Genomic DNA, 22,868 nt, shown 5'->3' with positions numbered 1-22,868 from the left:
CAGAGCCCTTTAAATCCCTCCTCCCCTCCCACTGCAGCTCCGGCAGCCGGGCTGGGAATTAAAAAGCTCGGTGCTCCCTGCAGCGGCAGGAGCTCTGGGCCCTTCAAATCCCGGCCCCAGCCCGGCAATCCTCTGGCTCCCTGCAGCCGTGGGACCGCCGGGCCCTTTAAATCCACACTCGAACTCCGCTGCCAGAGCTGCAGGTGAATTTAAAGGGCTCTGGGCTCCCTGTAGCCACGGGAGCTCTGAGCCCTTTAATTCGCAGCCCCAGCCTGGCTTCTGGAGCTGCGGGGGGTATTTAAAGGTCTCTGGGATTCCCGCAGCTGCGGGATCTCCGAGCCCTTTAAATCAAGGCCCCACCCCGACTGCCAGAGCTGCGGGGGAAAATTAAAGGGCTCTGGGCTCCCCGCAGCCGTGGGATCTCTGAAGCAGACATGAAAATAAGCCATTACGGTCCAGTACGGCATACCAGGAAGAGCCAATATGCCGTGCCGGACAGCACCGGCTTCCTGAGCAGGGATTTGAACGTCTCAGAGCTTTGGCGGCTGCAGGGAGCCCAGAGCCCTTTAATTTTCCCCCGCAGCTCTGGCAGCCGGGCTGGGGCCAGATTTAAAGGGCTCGGTGCTCCCCGCAGCCATGGGAGCTCCGGGCCCTTCATATCCACACCCGAATCCGGCTGCCGGAGCTGCGGGGGGAATCTAAAGGGCTTGGGGCTCCGTGGCGGCCTGAGCCCTGGGCCCTTTAATTTGCCCCTGAGCCCAGGGTTAATTTAAAGACCCTGGGGCTCCCAGCCACAGCCGATGCCCCAGGACCTTTAAATCTTGAGAGGCCCCATCTCTTCCGGTTGAGGCCACGCCCCCCTCAGGATACTGGCAGTACCGGTAAGTCCTGGAAGTTACTTTCCCCCCTGCTGTGAGCCCTTTAAATCCCAGACCCAACCCAGCTGCTGGAGCTGCGTGGAGGGGAATTAAAGGGCTCTGGGATCTATGCAGCCACGGGGAGCACTGAGCCCATTAAATCCTGGCCCCAGCCCAGCTGCTGGACCTGTGGGGGCAGGGGGGATTTAATGGGCTCTGGGTTCCCAGCAACTGCCGGAGCTCTGAGCCCTTTAATTCCTGGCCCCAGCCTGGCTTCCAGAGCTGCAGGGGGTAATTAAAGGGCTCTGGGCTCCCCGCAGCCGTGGGTTCTCTGAAGCAGAGATGAAGATAAGCCATTACGGACCAGTACGGCGTACCAGGAAGAGCCAATATGCCGTGCCGGACCGCACCAGCTTCCTGAGCAGGATTTGAATGGCTCAGAGCATTGGCGGCTGCAGGGAGCCCAGAGCCCTTTAATTTTCCCCCACAGCTCTGGCAGCCGGGCTGGGGCCAGATTTAAAGGGCTCGGTGCTCCCCGCAGCCATGGGAGCTCCGGGCCCTTCAAATCCACACCCGAATCCGGCTGCCGGAGCTGCGGGGGGAATCTAAAGGGCTCGGGGCTCCGTGGCGGCCTGAGCCCTGGGCCCTTTAATTTGCCCCTGAGCCCAGGGTTAATTTAAAGACCCTGGGTCTCCCAGCCACAGCCGATGCCCCAGGACCTTTAAATCTTGAGAGGCCCCATCTCTTCCGGTTGAGGCCACGCCCCCTCAGGATTCCAGCAGTACCGGTAAGTCCTGGAAGTTACTTTCCCCCCCTGCTGTGAGCCCTTTAAATCCCAGCCCCAACCCAGCTGCTGGAGCCGCAAGGGGAATTTAAAGGGCTCTGGACTCCCTACAGCTGCCAGAGCTCTGAGCCCTTTAAATCCCCGCTGAGGAAGCCGGTGCGGTCCGGCACGGCGTACTGGCTCTGGCTGGTACTCCGTACTGGCCCGTACCAGCTTACTTTCACCTCTGGATTAAGTGACGGTCGAGGTCGTGAGACGTTCCATAGAGCTCTCCTGGCCGCAGTGCCCATGACGGAAGGTGGTACATTCCGTTCCGCCATGACATTCATAAACACATCCCATCTTTAAGGTCCATGTCTGCTAGGAACTGAGCGTGTCTGGGTCACGGCCCGGACTAAGTCGAGCATGTTAGAACCATTAACCACAGAGCCTTTGTACACAAAAGCCCCTTTATCGTTCCATGAAGAGAGATTTGTAGCCTGGCCCAGCTTCTTTAGCAGTACGAATGCATTTTTTTTAGAACACTTCTTCACGTTATCCAGCACTTGCTGAGCAACAGACTCTGAGCTCTTTGGTGTTTCTGGGAGGTTGCAGTTACATTCTGTCCCTGTTCTGGTAGATACAGACTGATTTTCACTTTCTCCGCATCGCTCGGCTTCACGTACATTAGGCACCTTTGAAGCTCGGCGCTGTAAGGTTTAGCCTTTTAGTATTCGGCTCAGTTGGTTCTTTGAAGAACAGACTCGTTTCAGCATCCAGTAAGTGAGTTGTGGTCGGTCGTTAGGCCCCCTGAGGATACAGAGGTCACCAGTGTTCTGAGCGAAGCGTCAGATTTTTCCCAACTCTCTTTAGAATGCCGTTTTTTAGCCCCCCCCCCCCCCCCGCCCTCTGGGGACACAGCGTCCATCAGTTTTCTGAATGAACCATCAAACTGTTCCCAAATACTAGAATATAGGGGAGCGGTGACGAGCTTATGGTTTTGGGAGAATGGTTTGTCAGTCCTTGGTGTTTTATTCACAACCCCTAGAGCGCATGCTCCGGGTTTGTGAATGTGTGTGGTTCTGCGCACGTTCAGAGTCCCTCGAACGCATGCTCCGGGTTTGTGAATGTGGGTGTTTTCTCAGGGTTTGCTGTGGCAGTGGCCGCTGAGGAACTGGAGTTGTGGTTGTTGTTTACCAGAGTCTTGTTTTGCCCTTGGGTTTGCCGGATATGAGGTTTGGACTGCCCGGATGCTTCATCTGCACTCTTGTGCTGTTTTGCGTTGTTAAAAGTCTCAAAGCAGATTCCTGGTTCTTTGGCGGTTCTGGAGGAGGTGTCCTTGTAGCGCGGACTAAGCGTTGTCAGAAAAGTTGCCCATGCCTATGGGGGGTGGGGGGAACCATTTTACAAAACTGAACTTTACCATCTTTCTCACCCACACCTATGTATTCACTTCAAATACAAAACCTCACAGAACAACCCAACCAATAAGCAAAATATATTTACTGGGCTTCTTCCATCCATCAGTCACTGATGCTGGTGAATTTTCCCTTTCAGCTATCTCGTTCCCTTTTCTTCTGAGCTTGTTTTCCCTCTGCTCTAAGGAGCTCTCATGTTTTCACCGTACTGTGGAGCAAACAGCATTATTATAAAACACATGAAACCGTCTTGTAAACTTAAAAACTAAATATTCATTAGGGTGTTTTTCTGTTTAAAAAGTCACAGCTTTAAAACAAATCATCCAGTTCAGGCTGTACGAGAAACACCGGTTTTGAGTTTATTTCTACCACTTAAAACATAAACCAAAAAACAACAAACAAACAAACAACAACAAAAACCTCAAAAACATTTTTTTAAAATACATCTCATTTTGCAGAATAAAAACCAAACTGCTTTTAAAATCCATTTTAAACCACATTTTGCACAGGAAAAAACCCTGTTGGTTTGAAACAAACCAAGTACTTTTAAAACCCTACACCTATGCCTTGCCCAGACCCCTCTCACACACAAATTAGCAGCTTTAGAAACACACTAAACCAAGTTTGCCTCCATATCCTTTTCAATAACCCCCACCCCCCCATGCATTTAAAAGTCAGTTGCAAAAAAGTTCCCTTTCACTAAGGGATCAAGTGTTGCAGGCACATGCTTGTCCCGTTCCCCCATGTGTGTTTGGGCCTTCAGGTTAAAGAACAAGCAAAAATGTTAGTTACTATTACCACCAAATCCCTATACAAACTGTGCAATACTTAAAGATTTTTAAAACAGTATTAAGCACAACTATAGTTAAAATGGTTTTTACCTTGGCCTGGTGGTGAACTGCAGCTTAACGTTCTGGGTCCATGCTAAGCAGATCACGCTGCAATGAAGATAGGCACCATGATTTTCCTAAGACAGCCTGGGCAAAGAGTGGCATTATACAATGTATAGTTTCAGAGTTCAAGCCAGCCAGCCCTACCTCTGTCTGCCGTCCAGCAGCCTTCCAAGAAAGTTTCTGTTGAAAAGGACAGTCTCCACCAGACCTGAGGTTTTTAGACCATCTTAGCCCATTGCACAAACAGACTTCAGCATAGTAGCTAGCAGGTTAATTTAATCCCCACGGCTCTGAACTAATAGATCCTTAAGGACTTTAGGCACCCCTCCCGCAGCACCCCCTGTGGTGATCTGGGGTGGGGGAACCAACTGTCTGCACAACAGGGCTTTTTTTTTTCTTTTTTCCTTTTTTCTGAAGTTAAAAGAAATGTTTCTGTGGGGCCTTCTTAGAGTATTGAACAGTCCCCATTTCCAAGCGGGGGGCCCTTTGCAGATATCAATGAATGTCTTGGGGCTTGGGTTTTTTTTTTAAACACGTTTCTTTCATGCTTAAAGTTTGGGATGGGGGTGTTTTCTAGAAAGAATGATCCAGAGCATTCGACCAACTCCAGGGCCATATTTAATCTGTCCAATAGTGTTCCACCAACTCCTGGGGTCATATTGAAACTGTCTAATTGAGTTCTGCCAACTCCAGCAGTTATATTGAAACTGTCCAATAGCATCTGCGAATTCCTGAGGTTTTATTTCATTTCATATTAATCAGAACTCACCATCCACCCCCACCCACCCCCATCAAATTTAACCATATGGCAACAAGGGTAAGTAATCGCAGTCACCCTGGCTATTCAGTGATGCTGGCGGGGGGGAGGTTAAACCCACTCAGTTCAACAGGATAAGTCAACTGTATTGTACTCAAACACAGGTCTGAACAGCCTGCTTGTTTTACTGTAAGCACATTTCTTAGGATTTTCCCCCCACCCACAACATACATTTCAGCTTTTTGCTGTAAATGGGTCACTTTTACACACAAAGCCCACAAGCGCTAGCTTCTCACAAACAATTGATTTTTTATTTAAAAGACATACAGCTCCTTGAAACCAAGCCAAGATGCTTCATTAACACTTTTAGCTCATTTAAGGGCCAAAGGCCTTTGAACAGAAACACAGATAGTCACAAAGCCCTTTTCAATAGGGTTTATTTTAAAATTTACAGCTACCAAGTTTTCTATCGCGTGTTTGTCCCCTCACCATTCTCTAGCTGAATCCTTTTAGATTCCTTACAAATAGTCTTTTCCTTAAGCAGGAATCTGTAACTTTTTGTGCAGACTAGACGGCCAATATCACGCCGTGTCGTGGATAAATGACCCCGCGTTGTGTTTGGATCAGAATCACATGAGGCCCCTTTATTACGAGCATGCCGGGGGCGGGGACCAGCGAACTGGCTTACCCCTAAATAGAGATTTTTCAACAGGTTTTATAGCAAAAAACCCACAATTTGTGGGTCCTTGTTCACATGATTGCCATAACTGGAGAAATGCTGTGCAAGTGAGTGAGTGGAGACCCTGACTGTGTTTTAAAGAAAATGAACCAGAAGGTGCCTGCAATTTTTTCACTCCAGCTGTAAGCAGGTTATTTTCTTTTAACACACAGTCAGGGGCTCCACTCAACTGCACAGCATTGAACAAGGTCCCCCCTTGCACTAAATGTTCTTGGCTTAGGCACAGACATTGCACAGCAGAACCTCTGGCAATCACGGTGTTTAATCAGCTTTCCAAACCCAGCTCAGCACAATAGTCTGCGTGACTTTTTTACGCTCACGACGTGGCACTGGCTCAGTTAGTTCTATGCCAAGCCTCCTCCGAAACCCCTCATGGCCATCATCCTCAGAGTCCTCTTCAACAATTTGTATCGGCATTGAGCAAAACCGAGGTGGGCCCAGTTCATCTTCCCTGCTTGATGCAACGCTGTCCAGGGCTTCCAGGCCGTCTAGAAAGGCATTGTCGAGCTGTTGAGAGATTTTCAGAACAGAAACAGTGTAAGCGCCACAGTGTTTGTTTTTAGATTTACACAACTCCTGGTTCCTTACCCGTTAAGAAGCGATTGCTTCTTAATCATTCATTTACCTGTGTGACGTCTTTACCATTCACCTTGTCCACCGGTGACTCCCCCCAGCCTCAATCGCATTCCACCTCTAAGTGGGTGGACAAAGAGAGGTCACCATGCTCATTGGGGTATCTCACAAGCAGTTGGGTTTGGGGTTCTGGTTCCGGTTTATCCATCAATGGTTGGGCCGAAGGGCTCCCCTCGGTCACTCCCTCCTCCTCCTCGGCACTGTCGCTGATGTAGCGCTTTCTCCGCGGATAGTCAAAGACCCTTGGGATGAAGACAGTCTGAAGTTCTCACGGGGATGGTGAAGGAGTCCAGGTTTCCTCTCAGCAGCCTTCCCACGATTTCTAAACCATGTGTCCTTGGTAAGAGATGGCTTCATCTGTCCGGTGCTGGGACTTAAGGGGTAATGGTGCTGCACTCTGATTGGCAGAGGGCTTTGGGAAGAGTTCTTAGTGGGGTCATACGGCCCACTTCCGGATGGCTCACCCTGCCCCGGAATTCTCCCTGATTGGTCAAAATCTCCTCTTAGGGCAGTCCTATCGGGTCAAACCCATCCTAATTGGTAGATGGCGGTGGGAGGAGTTCTTAGAGGGGTCACACGACCCACTTCTGGATGGGTCACCCCACCTCGGAACTCACCCTGACTGGTCAAATCTCCTCTCAGGGTGGTCCTTCTGGGATGAAACCCATCCTGATTGGTAGAGAGTGGTGGGAGGAGTTCTTAGAGGGGTCACATGACACACCTTGCTTCCAGTCATGTGGCCACCTTGACCCCGGAGTTAAACCCCCCCATGGGGCGGGACTTCCGGTGACAGGGGGGAGAGACTAAGGGGTCAACGGGTAGGGCTTGGGAGGGTCAAGGGGAGGGGTTAGGGTTTGATTGATGGTGGCATTCCTGATAAATACCAATATTACATGGATACCCTCGAAAGAAATGTGGACTCGTTACCTCTGCACCGGGACTATGACTGCCCTATTGACCTACCACCTTGGTTGAAAGCTGCTTTTCCCTGTATTTATGCATTGTTGGGACCAGAATTAGTGGATCTCCCTGCATACAGTCATGAAAACCGGTCCTAAGAGCAGGCCCTTTTGGGGAAGAAGAAACATGGGACTCTGCTATGCCTCTCTTTAGACAATCAGCTCCTGAACAAAGTGATCATTTGAAACCATTACCCTCTGCTGCCACAAGAAAAAAGTGCCACAGAAACGTCAATCAAATCTCCAGAAATTCACAAAATCGTAGGTAGCCAGCCAGAGATGCCAAATATGACAAACAGGGATCAAAGCCGAAAGGAAGTCCCTGTTTCGATGGAGTCTCTGGTTAAACCCAAAAAACAAATAAAGATAGCGGTATGGAATGTTCGAACAATGTATGAAACGGAGAACAGCATTAGTAACAAAGGAAATGAGAAAATATGGTATTAACATCCTTGGGATCAGTGAGATGAGGTGGACGGACACTGGTATGTTAACACTGGACTCTGGTGAGACAATTTTTTATTCAGGACGCACAGATGGATATCACCATGAAGGGGTGGGCATCCTTGTCGACAAACAGACGAGAAAGAGTTTGTTAGGATGGAGTCCTGTTACCTCCAGAATAATAAGAGCGAGATTCTTCTCCAGATATGCGAAGACCACCATCATCCAATGTTACGCACCTACTGAACGAGCCGAGGAAGAGGAAAAAGACTTGTTCTATATCAAACTTCAGGAAGAGATACTTAAGACCCCATGCCATGACATCCTGATTTTGATGGGCGACTTCAACGCTAAAGTCGGTTCCAATAACGACGGGTATGAAGCATGTATGGGGCGGGAAGGAGTTGGAGAGAGAAATGATAATGGTCAACAATTTGTAGATTTATGTCTTGAGAATGGACTGGTGATAGGTGGAACAATTTTCCAACACAAGACAATACACAAGTTGACGTGGATATCACCGGATGGGAAAAACAGGAACCAAACTGATCACATTGCGATCAATCGAAAGTGGAGAGGGTCGTTGTTGGACACCAGAGTATCAAGAAGTGCAGATGTAGGTGGCGATCATCACCTTGTATTGAGTAAGCTTCAGATAAAACTGAGAAAGACGAAGAAAGTTTATGGGCAACAAAATTTTCAACTCAAGGAAGTTGAAAGAACCGTCGGTAAAGGCACAGTTCATACTGGAGCTCTCGAAAAAGTTTCAACTTCTAAATGATTTGCAAACTGGTAATATACATACTATTTGTGATAACGTTGAGAAGGTATATGCGGAGGCCAGCAAGACAGTGCTTGGCTATAAGAAAAGAGAGCAGAAAGTATGGATTTCAGATCATACATACATACTCATTGAGGGGAGGAAGATAGCAAAATTACGTATGCTGACTGGAAGTGGTGAACAACAGAAAGCTGCGAATGAAGAATACAGGGAGAAAAACAAGGCTGTGAAGAGAAGTGTTCGAAAAGATAAAAGGGATTATATTACCAGTCTGTCAAGAGAGGCACAATCAGCAGCCGTGCGGGGCGACACAAGAACTGAGTATAGAATCACGAGGACTTTGACAGGAGGGTTCAGCAATAGGTCAACAGCAGTTAGAGGAAAGGATGGGAGAATATTGATAGAAGAGAAAGAACAAATTAATCGATGGGCAGAGCATTTTAGAGAGACTCTAAATAGACCAAATCCTGAAGAGGTAGTTGAAATAGAGGAAACGAGTTTTCAGATGGAGGTAGAACAAGGGCCTATCACAGAGCGAGAGATAGAAGAGGCCATTAGACAGACAAAAGAAAATAGGGCACCAGGCGAAGATAGAATAATCGCAGAAATGCTAAAAGCCGACCTGAATATGAGTGCCGGGATTCTAGAGGAGCTATTCAACAAGGCATGGGAAGAAGAGAAAGTACCTGAAGCATGGAAGAAAGGTATCATTGTGAAATTACCAAAGAAGGGTGATTTGTCTTTGTGTGATAATTGGAGAGGTATAAACCTGTTATCAGTGCTCGGGAAGGTTTTCTGCAGAGTCCTGTTACAGAGAATAAGACAAGCAGTAGAAGAGATCCTGAGGGAAGAACAAACAGGATTTAGGAGTGGGAGAGGATACGTTGATCAGATATTTGTATTACGTATGATAATGGAACAATCCCTTGAACGGAACTCGCCACTGTTCATTAACTACCTTGATTTCGAGAAGGCATTTGATAGCGTCCACCATCCATCTCTCTGGAATATCCTAAAAACATATGGATTCCCTCCGAAAGTTATTAACATCCTCAAAGATATGTATGCCGATAATAAGTGTTGTGTTCGCCATGAAGGACAGCGGAGCGAGTGGTTCCATGTGAGAACGGGAGTTAGACAAGGATGTGTTATTTCGCCCATCCTATTTCTTGTGGTTATAGACTGGGTGATGCGGAAAGCCACCGAAGATAGGCCAAGAGGGATCGCATGGGGACCCTCTGGTCATATTGAAGATTGTGACTTTGCGGATGACATCGCCCTGATTTCAAGCTCTCAGATGGACCTTCAAGAGAAGACTGATAGAGTAGGTAGAGCAGCAAGGTGAGTGGGACTTAATATCCACACCGGTAAGAGCAAAACAATGAAAGTAAAAACAGCCAGCTCGACGAAGACAGTAGTATGTGACGTAGAATTGGAGGAGGTGAACGATTTTAAATATCTTGGTAGTTACATATCAGCTGATGGTAATATTCAGAAGGAGATATCTACCAGAATTGGTCTTGCAGCAACTGCATTCTATAGACTTCAGAACATTTGGAGGTCGGCCATCTTGCAAGTGAAAACCAAGGTAGAGATCTACAGGTCGAACGTCCGCTCTATGTTGCTTTATGCGGTGGAAACATGGAGGACCAACAAGAAGATAGAAAGTCGGCTTCGGGGTTTTGAAGGAAGGTGTCTTAGGCGAATTCTTAACATACACTGGCCGCAGCGTATCACCAATGTTGAAGTGAGCCGCTTAACGGGCATTAACAACATAGTGGATGAAGCCAAACAACGAAGATGGAGATGGTTGGGGCATGTGTTGAGAATGGGTGCTGATAGACCCCCTCATATTGCCCTACGATGGACACCACAAGGAAGAAGGAGGAGAGGTAGACCATTGGGGACGTGGCGAAGGACCATTGAAGAGGAAATGAAAGGCATGGGAATGAAGTGGGATGAAATTTGCTGCCTCGCTCAAGAACGAAACGAATGGAGGAGAATGGTTGACGCCTTATGCTCCACCGGGAGTGAATAAGAGGAAGAAGACCCTCTGCTGCGAATCCCACAATTGTTGGCTCACAGGAAATCTGCAAAGGGTTTCATCAAACTTCCTCTGCAAGGATTTCCAATCTAAGGCTCGTTTGGGCAAGGGACAAATGGAAGACAGATTTCAAAACATACGATGGACATTTTAATGGTCTGATATGCTATTTGAGCTAACTAAGGGTCCCCTGACCTTGAAACACTTCATCAGTGATGTATTTGGGGACAGTGTCATCTATTGGGGTGACATACGTCTCTTTTTGGAGAACCCAGAGCAGCACGCGCAGCACATCCGAACCTGGAGAGGTTTCGGCTGCATGGTCTCAACGCAGAATTGGAAAAGCGGAACCTCCAGCCAACTCTCCACAGAGTTTTGGGGGTACATCCTCTCCCCAGAAGATGTTATGATTGATGCAAATAAGGTGGAAGCCATTGATAAATGGGGCAAAGTTGGAAGTCCTCAAGAAGTGCAGCGTTTCCTAGACTTCACTCATCCTGTGAAATCGAGACATGCTGGCTCTCAGTGAAGCTTAGACGGAAAACCACGCACCCCACACAGAGGTTGGAACCACCCACTCCCAGGTTGTCCTGAGGAGCCATGATTTCTCCAGGAGCTGGGTAAAGGGCACCGGGATCAGCCTCTCAAAGGTAGGGGAGGGTCGTGTGAGGAGAGGGTCTAAGAGAGGAGGAGCGTGGGCTAGGCTCTGTATTTGGGCTTGGCAGGGATCGAGAGAAGGGAGAGGGCTGTTAGAGGGCAATGCGAGGTGGGAGGGGGGTCGGAGATGGGGGCAAGGCCTGAAAAGTTCAGCTGCTTTAGATCAACTGTGCCAGAGAATCACTGGTTGAAGTGACTGAAAGCTCTGAGCTGGGGCTGGCCAAAATCCTCCTCCTCAGATGGGAACATCCCAAAAGTCTGTAGAAGCTCAGCCTCTGAGGTGAACGTTGTGGCCCTAACCTCTCTCTGCTCTGTACCTCACAGGATTCCAGCCGGCTGTTCCAATCCAGGAGGAAAACTGTGCCACCGAAGTCTCCCAGCACCTGGGCAGTGAAGTGCCACTTAACCCTGCTGTGATGCACAGACCTTGCCCTGGCTGGCTGCACAGGGCTGAATTTCACCCCGTCAGAGTGTAAGGAAATAATTGTCTGAAAGCCTTTTTCTTTTTGGATGTCTGTCTAGTGGGAAAGAACCATGGGGATTTTTAGCCTGTTTTGCTCCTATGCCTGGTGCTTCAATGATGCAGAGACGTGCTGATGCATTGGTTGATTTCCCCACCTTTTAATCTACTCTCTTCTTCTCTTTTAACAGGTATTCTAAGCCCCCCCTCCGTGCATCATATGGGCATTCTTGAGTGTGCAGATTGCATCAGACCTGCACCTGAATAATTAATAGTGACTGAAATATGCAGACACTAAAGTTCTGCAGCCAAATTCTCAGAAACCTTCCTCTTCAATGTAAGATCAGGATTTTGGTTTCAATTTATTTTTATTTAAAAAAAAAGTGCTAAGCAGATGCTACACTGTAAGAAGAGGAAAGAGAATCAAAAACTGAAAGATTGTTACTAAAACCAATGAACAACTGCAGAGAGTGGAGACCCGGCAAAGCAAACAAATGAATACTGTGAGTAAATAACCTGAAAGCAAATGGGGAAGAAAACCTCATCTGGGTAATTGTGGCTCTTGGGACAAAAATTGGGTTCCTGGTACGTAGCCTGGCTGAGATCATCCCTTTTCCCTGGGATTCAAATGTCATTCTCTGTGTGGTGTCCTTATTTTATTCCTATGAAAAAGATCCCCAAAGGAGATGTAAGGATCCGGAACTCTAATGTCTGCCAGAAGCTTCAGCCACCTTCACAGGTAGAAGTCACTGGCTTTCCTACAATGCCACTAGTGCTCTTTCTGCTCTCCAGGTCTGCTCCCTTCAGCAGGACAGAGACACCCCTTAACTCCCTGAGTCCTGATTTCCTGCCATTCAAGGGGCTGAGGGTTTGCATTGCCCCCACCCCCACCATCAGAGACTTTTCCTATGGGAATCTCCCCAGAGCAGGGGAGAAATCTGTTCTTCCGTTAGAACCAGTCTGCTCAGTAAATCCACCCACACTGACCTCATCTCAGATGCTTTGTTTATCTGAGATTAGTGGTATCTTTGGAAAACCCTTAGCGTGTCGAGGTGTGAGGTGGAGCAGGGAATACAGGAGCACCAGCAGATTCCCCTGAAGAACACCACCCTGTCTTTCTCTGATCAGGCTAGGGCTCACCGTCCATTGTGGAGGTGAAGACCAGATGAGAGCTGCTGGATTGACCTTGATGTGCCATGTCCTTGTGAAGGACCTACATCTCAGGGATGAAGGACCTACATCTCAGGGATGGCCAGCAGCAGATGTAACACATGTGTCCAGGAATGGGCTAAATACCCTACATTGAGAGGTAAGTAAAATCGTGGCCACATGTAGACATCACAGGAATTGGTGGGGATTGACCCAGGGTCCTTCAGCACAAGCCCCTCTCACTCACTGTCAACAAATCCAGCTCCACTCACTAGACCACACCCCATTCCAGAGCCCCAGATCCCAGGAGCCCTGATTCTCAGACCCAGGCCTCACATCACAAGGCCAAACCTCCTCCCATTCTGTGCCCTGTAGAAGGGACCATTGGCAAAAACCTCCTCTACATTCCCCCTGTCAGAGACTGCGGCCACGGGTGACAAGTGAATGAGCTGAGATCTCCCCTGTGGGAATCCGAGGGGCTGCACATTTGGGGTTTCACAGGGATGGCCTCTGGCAGCCATTGACAGAGTGTTCCTGGGAGGAGATTTTCCATCTCTAACAAAGGGTTTCTGTTCCCCCAGATCTAAGCCGCTCAGCAGAATGTGGGAGAGCCGAGTGCTGATGGGCTAGAGGGTCCCAGGAGTCGTTGTGCAGCAGGGGCAGTGTCTGCAGTCACCATGGGCCACACCCTGCGCTCCAGACAACCCAGGCTGGTTCCCTGGATTGCAAAGGGGACTTTAGCTTGTGGAATTGGTGCTGGTGCCTGTGTCCACAACTGGGATGTTTTCATGAGGCTACTCCATGGTCCATGAAGCGCCATGCAAGCAAGGGGAGAATGGACATTAGAGAGCGAGGCCGGTGCCTTTGCAGGGCTGCTGCAGTCGAACATCCACAGCCAGAAGAGAGACGATGGGAAACTCGCTTCAATGGCTGGCCACAGCCACAGCAGCTGTCTCATAAAGCTCTGCTCATGCTCCAGCCAACAGAGGCAGGACGAAGAGCCACACTGGGAGAGCCTGATTTGCAATTAGCAAGACGTGGTTTTTTCAGTGGATTATGCTGCCCTGACCGTCTATTTCCTGCAATGTGCACATCCAGCCTCCCTGGCTGACCTCAGTGGGAGCTAGGTTCTCCGTGCCCATAGGACAGGGCTGGCCTTACCATGAGGCGAACTGAGGCGGCTGCCACAGGTGCCAGACTGTGGGCGGGCGCCACTAGGATCCAGAGTGTAGAAAAATTGTGTCTGGTGCTGGTGCATATGTTTTCTCGCTGCTGTAGATGCACAGAGATGGTGGAGTGCTGTGCTGGAGGAAGGGGGCCCAAGAGACATAACACGCAGGCAGGAGAAAAGGTGAGAGGGAATAACAGAAAGCAACAGGAGCTTCAGGGAGAGAGAGGAGGAGGAGCCTCTTATGTACCTCTTGAGCACCCCCAGGAGCCTGGACTGATTAACACCAGCTTCTCAGGGAGCTTCCTATTTCCTGAAGTAGTAGGAGCCGGTTAGGCCCTTAAGAGGCTGATATCTTCCCTCACTCAGGCCCTGCTACCAGCCTGCTTCTTTGTCCCCTTCAACTGAGTGTTGAGAGCCACTCTAGCTGGCACAGAACAGCCGTCATGAGTGAAAGAAGGAAACGCCCCTCTGGGGCAGCATTCAGAAAAAGAAAGCAATCAAAAGAAGCTTTTCTGTCTAAGCAGGAAGGAGCTCTCCTGAGATACAGAGACACAAATGTTCACGGTGAGCCTTCCATCCCCAATGAGGATGTGAGTGGTGAGGAGATGCCTGATCTTCCAGTTAGTCAGAGTGCAGGCGACCTGGCAGCTACTGCAGCATCCATATCTCCATCCCAAATGGATGTAAACCATGCACATGCCTGAAGAAAAGTGTAGATCAGAGAAGAGTGTGGTGGAGGCACAAGAAACAGCTGCTGCTGAGTTTAGTTCCTTAAGTCTAGATGATCCAGGACTGTGGACCCACCTGAGCAGTAGCCTGAGGGACTTCCTTGTACTGCATGGGCCACAGCAAGTGAAAAACTTCATGTTCCCCAAAGACAATGAAAATAGAAGCTTCCATCCAACACATTCCTGGTGTGAAATCCCCAATGGTGACAAAGTGGAGAGGTCATGGCTTAGGTACTCAAAAACCCAGAATACTGCATACTGTTTTTGTTGCAAACTCCTCCAGTCTAACGTTCCAGCCACATTGCGTTCTACAGGAACAAAGGACTGGAAAAATCTGGCTAGAAATGTGGCATGCCATGAGAAGGCAGCAAATCACCAGAGAGCATCTCATAGGCGGAAAGAGCTTGAGATGAGCCTAAGGGTAAAGTCCACCATAGATGATCAGCATCAAGAGAAGATTGCATCAGAGTCTCTTTACTGGCAAAATGTTCTGAAAAGGCTCGTTGCCATTGTGAGAATGCTGCTACCCAAAACCCAGCACTGTGTGGCACTTCAGATCAGCTACATATGCCAAACAATGGAAACTTCCTTAAAATTGTGGGGCTGATGGCTGAGTTTGATGCCATAGTTGTCATTATGGAGGATAATGCTATGACAGGAACTGTTCTTGGGAGAACAGTAGCAGAGGGAAATGGAATCACCAGAAACATACATAACTTCAAATTTCTGTGTGGCTTAGTGTTGTGGCATGACATACTGTTTGAAATAAATGTTGTAAGCAAGAGACTCCAAGGTGTTGACCTTGATATATCTGGCGCAATGGAACAACTAGACAAAGCAAAGTCAGACCTACAGTCTGACCGGTCAGATGAGGGATTTCAAACCATTCTGAAGAGTGCACAGAAGTTGGCAGAGGAACTTCACACTGAAGCTATTTTCCCACCCATTCAAGAATACAAGAGTCACCGAAGAAGAAGACATTTTGATTACGAGGCAGGGGATAATCCCATAAGAGACCCCAAACTGAAAGCCCTTTCAAGTTACATTTCAGCGGGATCTACTCCAAAGGCTGTTCTGGAATATATGTGCACAAATAAGATGAGCAGCCTCTTTCCAAATGCTTTTGTTGCTCTGCACATACTTCTATCACTTCCTGTAACAGTTGCCACTGGAGAACGCAGCTTCTCCAAGCTGAAGTTAATAAAAACACGTCTACACTCCACAATGACACAGGTCAGCCTTGCATCCATCTCAATAGAGCGTGAGCTGGCCCAGACGGTGGACATGCAGGAAGCAGAAGCAGTTCAAATCTTTGCAACCAAGAAGGCACGGAAAACACCGCTTTGATTATTCAAACAGATAAAAATGCCAGTGTTTACCATGCAGACAAGAAAAGTTACGTTTGCTGTTCAGGCATTTGAAAGTTGTGTTACTTAAAATTTTGGAACAAGGCATTTTAAGTTATTAGTTTCTCCTTTCTTGGGGGAGGTAGCAGAGCAGTACCATGAGAGGAGTAGAACAGGAAGAAGGCAGAATTGAGACCTTTCAAAGTTTTGGCTCGAGCGAGAGGGTATGGGGGTGTCATTTGAGCTCCCTGCCTCAGGTGCCAAAATGTTGTGGGCCGGCCCAGCCACGGGATCAGTGCTCAGAGTGTTCTCGCAGCAGCTTAGCCTGCAAAAGTGGAATATGAGAGATGCAATGGTCCAAATAGTTAAAAACTCGTCCTCCCTGTTTGTCTCTGCGGTTTTTGTGTTTGCAATTAAAGGAAGCCAGATATCTAGCTACTTGAGAGCCCCCTTGTTCCAGTCAGAGTGAAAATCAGCGCTCGCGTGCGCACAAAACATTATAGGGAAAAGATGGATTTTTAACCTAAAGCCACACTCAGTTCAGAAGATACCAAGAGGAACTGCCCTCTTTCAAAACAGCTTGTGTCTTCTATTCTCAAGGATGGCTCTCTGGGCTGACATGGACCACCAGCTTCTGTGAGGGCAGCTTGACTTTACTGCTTTGGAAATAATGGCAGATGGTGGTGTTCCTATTGAAAGAGGACCTCTTTGCTTAAAGGCAGCTTTAGCCTCATTCCTGTCAACAATGATGAGAGCTGGTGGCCATTTTGAAAGGTTGCAATTCTCTGAAGAAGAACAATTCACCATTAAAACTTTCAGAAAATGTGCCCCTTGCCTATGGACTTTTTACACACATACACATAAATTCTTATGCATCAACCGTTTTAGCAGAAAATTTCAGCTTTTTCTCAAAAAAAAATAAAGCTTGAACTCTGGACATTTTTATTTCTCTTCTCTGGACTTTTTCAATTCTAATCTATCTATCTATCTTTTTTTTTTTTTTTAGATAGGGCAACCAGAACTGCACAAAGTATTCAGGGACTGAGGATACAATATATATATATATAGGCAATATGATATTTTCTTTCTTATTATTTATCCCTTCCCTAATGGTTCCTAACATGAAGTTAGCTTTTTGAACCACCACTTCACATAGTTTTCAGAGAACCATCCACAATGACTCCCAAGATCTCTTTCTTGAGTGGTAACAGCTAATTTAGATCCATCATTTTGTATGTATAGTTAGAATTATGTTTTCTAATGTGCGTTACTTTGCATTATCAACACTGAATTTCATCTATCATTCCCTTGGCTGATCGCCTAGTTTCGTGAGATCCCTCTGTAACTCTTTGCAGTCAGGTTTGGACTTAACTATCTTGAGTAGTTTTGTATCATCCGCAAGCTTTGAACCCTCACTGTTTACCCCTTTTCCCAGATAGTTTATGAATTGTTTAATGCAGTTCTTTATGGAACCCCGTTGTTTACCTCTTTCCATTGTGAAAGCTGACCATTTATTCCTACCCTTTGTTTCCTGTCTTTTAACCAGTTAGTGCTCCATGACAGAACCTTCTCTCTTACCCCATGACTGCTTAATTCGCTTAAGAGCCTTAGGTGATGGGCTTGGTCAAAGGTTTTCAGAAAGTCCGGGTACACTATATCCATTGGATCACCCTAGCCTACATGTTTGTTGACCCCCTCCAAGAATCCTAATAGACTGATGAGGCATTATTGCCCGTTCAAAAACCATGTTGACTCTTCCCTAACAAATCATGGTCATCTGTGTATCTGATAATTCTGTTCTTTACTATAGTTTCAACCAATTTGCCTGGTAATGAAATTAAGCTTACTGTTGTAATTGCCAGGATCATCTCTATGTCGTTTTTTGAAATCAGGGTTATATTAATTTTCCTGCAGTCATCTGATACAGAGGCTCATTTCGGTGATAGGTTACATACCACAGTTAGTAGTTGCGCAAATTTCATATTTGAGTTCCTTCAGAACTCGTGCTTGAATAACATCTGGTCCTGCAGTAAAGACTGATGCAAAAAAATCCATTGAGATTCTTCCCAATGGCCTTATCTTCCTTGAGTGCTCCTTTAGCACCTCAATTGTCCAGTGGCCCCACTGGTTGTTTAACAGGCTTCCTGCTGCTGAGGTACTTAAAAACAACTTTCTGTTTATGTGTCTTTTTTGCTAATTGCTCTTCAAATGCTTTGATGGCCTGCCTGATTCTATTTTTACACTTGGACTTTCTCTTAAGCTTGGTTTTCCTCTGCTAGCCTCAGGACTTGCTCATGCAATACTCCAGGTGCCTATGAAATGCTACCTCACTTTGAAAAGGCTGCCCCGGGTCACTGTAAACACTTCCTGGGTTGCATCACTCCGTAGGAAGGTAAAATCTCCACGGAGTCTGAACTAAGGTGGAGTTGCTATAGGAGCTCACAAGGGGGCACAGGGGGTGCTGGAGCTCCACCACCCAGTCCCAGAGCAACTGAGGCTGCATGTCCTGCCCTTGGGAAAAGTGGTGACCCTTTAGACAGAGTACTAACGAAAACAAGCTTGCAGGTACAGTGATTTAGAAATAAATTACTATGTGAATTGTTTCAAAGACTATGACACTATCAATAGTGTTTTGTTAATACATCTTGCTCTGAAGGGGACATTTTCAGTTCAGTAAAATAGCAGGGAAAAAGACCTAAAAAGTTCTTTAAAAAAACTACCCACTGCCCCAGATCCACCCAAGACTTAGTTCTTTGGTCATTTCCATTGAGATAGGGAGGACCTGGGTTGGGTTATTTAGGGAGAAATAAATGGTTTGACACTGTTAAATTTTTAAAGGACATATTTTTAAAATTAATTTGAACTCAGAAATTAATTAACAGATTCACTAGCAAATTCTCAGAAAATTCATTCTTTAGTTAGGGTGTAGTGCTGTAAATACGAGGAGGACGTGGCTTAAATATCTCCAGAGTCAACAACTGGACACAGACAGATTAATAGGGGAGTACAAGGAAACAAGGAATTAATATGGTCAGCATGAAAGGCAGTGACCTCAGCACACCACAGTGAATCTCTGCTTAAGTGGAAGCAAACTCAGCCTTATCTGTGGCACTACCTCCATGCTATCCAGTACATACATTGCACTTTGAGCCACATGGAAATTTGTTTCAGTGTTGCAGAAAAGTTAGTTTGTCATTTAGTTCTGCTTTACTGGTTAGAAATATATCGATAATTTTCATCTCAGTTGCATATATGTCTATATTTTGCACTAAATCCTGATCTTATTAAAGACAAGTGGCAAAACTTCAATTGACTTCAAACTACCTGAACTCTAATAATGCATATGCAGAAGGGGAAAGAGTTAAGATTTCACCTGTACGTTTAACTTTGCTGTTTCCTAACTCTTGTGTAACACTGGTAAAACTGTTTGTCATCTATGTAGCCCCTTCTTTGTTTAGGACCAGAATGTGGTATATTGCTACCCAGGTCGAGTCCAACTTCCTCTGATGTTTCATGGGGAAAACAAAGGAAACCAAACCCCAAATATTTGGGCGGGACATTTTCAGTGTGTGGTGAAATTTGGAACTAAAACCCTACAGATTTTAATAACATTTTTTACAAACCCAAAATATTTACATAGAGATGAGAGATGCTGTTGTTTTGTTTTTCTGAAAACTGTGATGTTCCTGGGGGGGAACCTCCATGATGTTTCCCACAAAATTAAAATTTAATTATTAAAATTAAATTAATTATAATTTAAAATTTCTAACCAGCTCTAATGCTGCTCCATGACTCATCAATGTATATGAATGGTGCAATCTGAGGATTAAGTTACTTCCCAACAAGAGAGACTGTCTCAGAATCTTGTCCATCATGAATAATTTCTGCATTGTTTGCTTCCTATTATTTTAGCTTTCCATCCTGCTAGCTACATTTCACTTTATTGGTTAGTCAAATAAGATAAAATAGGGTTACATTAAAAAGAAAATGTTTCTATCTCAGGAAAATAAAGTGGTTTACTTCATTATTTGGCTCAGCTTGGTTCAAATATAACCCTACCCGCTGATGAAAGCTGGCATTTACCGAAAGGCTTCAAAGGGTTTACATTAGTAAAAGGATGGATTTTTAAGCTGAAGTGTTTATTGCTAGTTTATAAAGCCAATACAGATTCCCTGGAGTTTTCAGATCTCTTGATGACAGAATCGCACAATTAAGTAACTCAGACTCATGTTGCAGACAGCCATTTTGGGTACAGAATAACTGCCCTATTGTTCCGTTGGGAGTGGGGGTGCGAGAAGAGATTTTTACTCATGCCCACTATTTCTATTCCTGTTTTCTTGCACAGGGATAATGGATCTTCCACATTTGGGTGGAAGAAGGTCCAAAATAAAGCTCCAATTTCTGATTCTATTCTATATAGACTTACATCACCATAATATCTGAGCATCTTCCTGCTGTGTATTAAGTGACATGATTATTTGTTCTCACTTCTTCTCCCCATTATTCCTGGGGGAATTCTGCACCATTGCACAATGCGCAATTCACGTCGCATTAATATTCTGTGCAGAATTTCCTTCACCTCCCCCAGATTTGGTAATGCAGAGCTGCTGGCTGCCACTAGGGGCCGCTGGACCCAGAAGAGCCCAGCTCCCAGCTTGCCCATAGAAGATGCTGCCAGGATAGAGAGATGGAGATGAAGGGTTCCCGGCACACCCTGAAAGGAGGAGGTGACATGCAGGAAACGCCATACAAGCACAGGGCCCAGCGTCGGGTTGTTTCTCCCTCTGGATCCCTGGGCTTTGGAAAGGGAAGAGTGCGAGTGTCTGGGCTTGGAAGGCTGCAGCTGGGCTCGGGGAGACAGTAGGGGTACAGGTGTCTGTGCCAGGGGGGCCCTGTGGCTGGCAGGTATTTTGAAAAATTACCCAAATAATTGAAACCACTGTGATTATATAGCGCTATTTTGACAAATTAAACATGCAGAATTTTAAAATATTGTTTTGGTGCAGAATTCCCCCAGGAGTACCCCATGGAGAAATCTCTGTACAGTGGAGTATATTGTTGTGGTTGAGGTTATTAATTATTATTATTTATTATGAGCTGGTTTACACAGCTGGAACGCCAGAAGATTTCGGTGTAGTTCCTCTTGATTTGCATCTGTTTATAGCTGTTTAAGAGAGACCTGAATCAAATCTGACTTCAGATTTTAATTTTCAGTGTAACGGCCTCGAAACCCGCCTGTCACAAGCAACCCCTCTCTGGCGGATAAGTGCCTACAGTCACTCAGTTTGGAATGGGGCAGAACCCACTGGTTCAGATTCTCTCTTTAGAAGGAATTTGATCTGCAGAAGCATTTGGATTCACCAGTCTTTTTATGAAACACTGAATAAACACATAGAAATTGCCAGATTGGATCAGACCTGAGCTCCATCTAGTGCAGTATGTTGTCTCTGCTACTGGCTAGTATCAGAGGTTTCAAAAGAAGGTGTAATAACCTTCAACAGGCAGATGTGGAACAATCAGCCCTTCCCCACATCCTGCCATGATCTGTAATAATTAGAGATTTGTTTAAGCCCCGAAGCACGATGTTTAGTATCCCTTAAGCATCCACATGATCCATACACTATGCCATATAAAGCTGTCAAATCCCTCCAGTTTCTTTGCAGTGCTGCTCTAACAGCTTTCCTAGGATCTACAGACATTTCCCAACTTCTCAACTCACCCAGAACAAAAGCTCAGACCAGCAAGGTACTGAGCACGCTAGCCCCAATCCAAAGAAACATAAGCACAAGCTTAACATGCTTTAGACTGTAAGAAGCCCTGTTGAAATCAAGGACCCTGGGGCTCTGGTCTCAGTTTGCACGTCCAGTCACTACTGTAAAACTAACAACATTGAACTACGGGCAAGTTTCAACCACATGCCAGGCTCCTTCTAGGATCCTTTGATTTTATATGTCTGACCCAACAGGGCTCCCCCCTTCAGGAATGGAGAGATTGAAAAGTTCTGAGGAATCACAGCCTAACCCCTAGGCCCGCTGCCTTTCAGACCCATGACGCCCAATTTGCTCCCTTCTGCCTCCTACTGCTGCCACCCCCTTTCCGCCCTCACCCAAACACAGAGGAGTTTTCCTCTCACTCCCCTGCCCCCAACACAGCTCAGCCCCAGGGCCAGGGAAAAGCAATGCTAAAGGCTGGGGAGCCGGCTGCGTGGCCTACAGAGGTAACAGTGTCCTAGAGCTGAGAACTGTGCAGGCAGAGGAAGGGGGCAAAAAACAGGACCACACCCAGCTACCAGCACCAGCCGTCTTAACAGACAACATCACCCAACCCATGAAAGAGTCATAGGACTGGAAGAGACGTCGAGATGTCATCAAGGACAGTCCCCTGCACTCATGGCAGGACCAAGCACCATCAAGAACATCCCTGACAGGAGTTTGTCTAACCTGCTCTGAAAAATCTCCCCTTATGGAGATTCCACAACCTCCCTAGGCAATTTATTCCAGTTCCTACCACCCTGATGATTAGGAATTTTTTCCTAATGTCCAACCTAAACCTCCCTCGCTGCAATTTAAGCCCATTGCTTCTTGTCCTTTCAGCAGAAGTTAAGGAGAATAATTTTTCTCCCTCCTCCTTGTAACAACCTTTTAGGTATTTGAAAACTGTTATGTCCCCTCTCAGTCTCTTCTTTTCCAGACTAAACAAACCCAATTCTTTCAATCTTCCCTCGTAGGTCATATTTTCTAGACCTTTCATCATTTTTGTTGCTCTTCTCAGGACTCTCTCCAATTTGTCCACATGTTTCCTGAAATGTGGCGCTCAGAACTGGACACGATACTGCAGTTGATGCCTTATTAGAGCTGTGTAGAGTGGAAGAATTACTTGGCCTGTCTTGCTTCCAACACTCCTGCTAATGGTGGATTGTCTGTCACTTGAAGTCTTTCCAACTGGGTATCTAGCTAAAAGATGTGTGAGAGCTAAAAAAAATAATAATTATGGGCTTGATACGGAAATTACTGGGCAAGGTTTTGCTATGCAGGAGGTCAGATTAGATGATCATATTGACCTCTTCTGG

At 46.5% G+C, this 22,868-nt stretch overlaps 1 protein-coding gene and 1 long non-coding RNA gene across 2 annotated transcripts in view; one reads left to right on the top strand and one right to left on the bottom strand.

The window, feature by feature from the left end:
- Nucleotides 1–22,868, bottom strand: part of LOC123368033 (olfactory receptor 1019-like) — a 155,730-nt gene that overhangs the window by 122,899 nt on the left and 9,963 nt on the right. The window lies entirely within an intron of this gene.
- LOC123368038 lies at nucleotides 10,873–11,616 on the top strand. Its single transcript, XR_006578671.1, has 3 exons — nucleotides 10,873–10,938; nucleotides 11,270–11,417; nucleotides 11,597–11,616. It is a non-coding gene; the product is annotated as an uncharacterized LOC123368038 (long non-coding RNA).

This window comes from Mauremys mutica, chromosome 4 (genome assembly GCF_020497125.1).
Source record: "Mauremys mutica isolate MM-2020 ecotype Southern chromosome 4, ASM2049712v1, whole genome shotgun sequence".
NCBI lineage: Eukaryota > Metazoa > Chordata > Testudines > Geoemydidae > Mauremys > Mauremys mutica.
The sequence above is the reverse complement of the archived record's forward strand: the minus strand, read 5'-3'. Positions and strand labels throughout refer to the sequence as shown.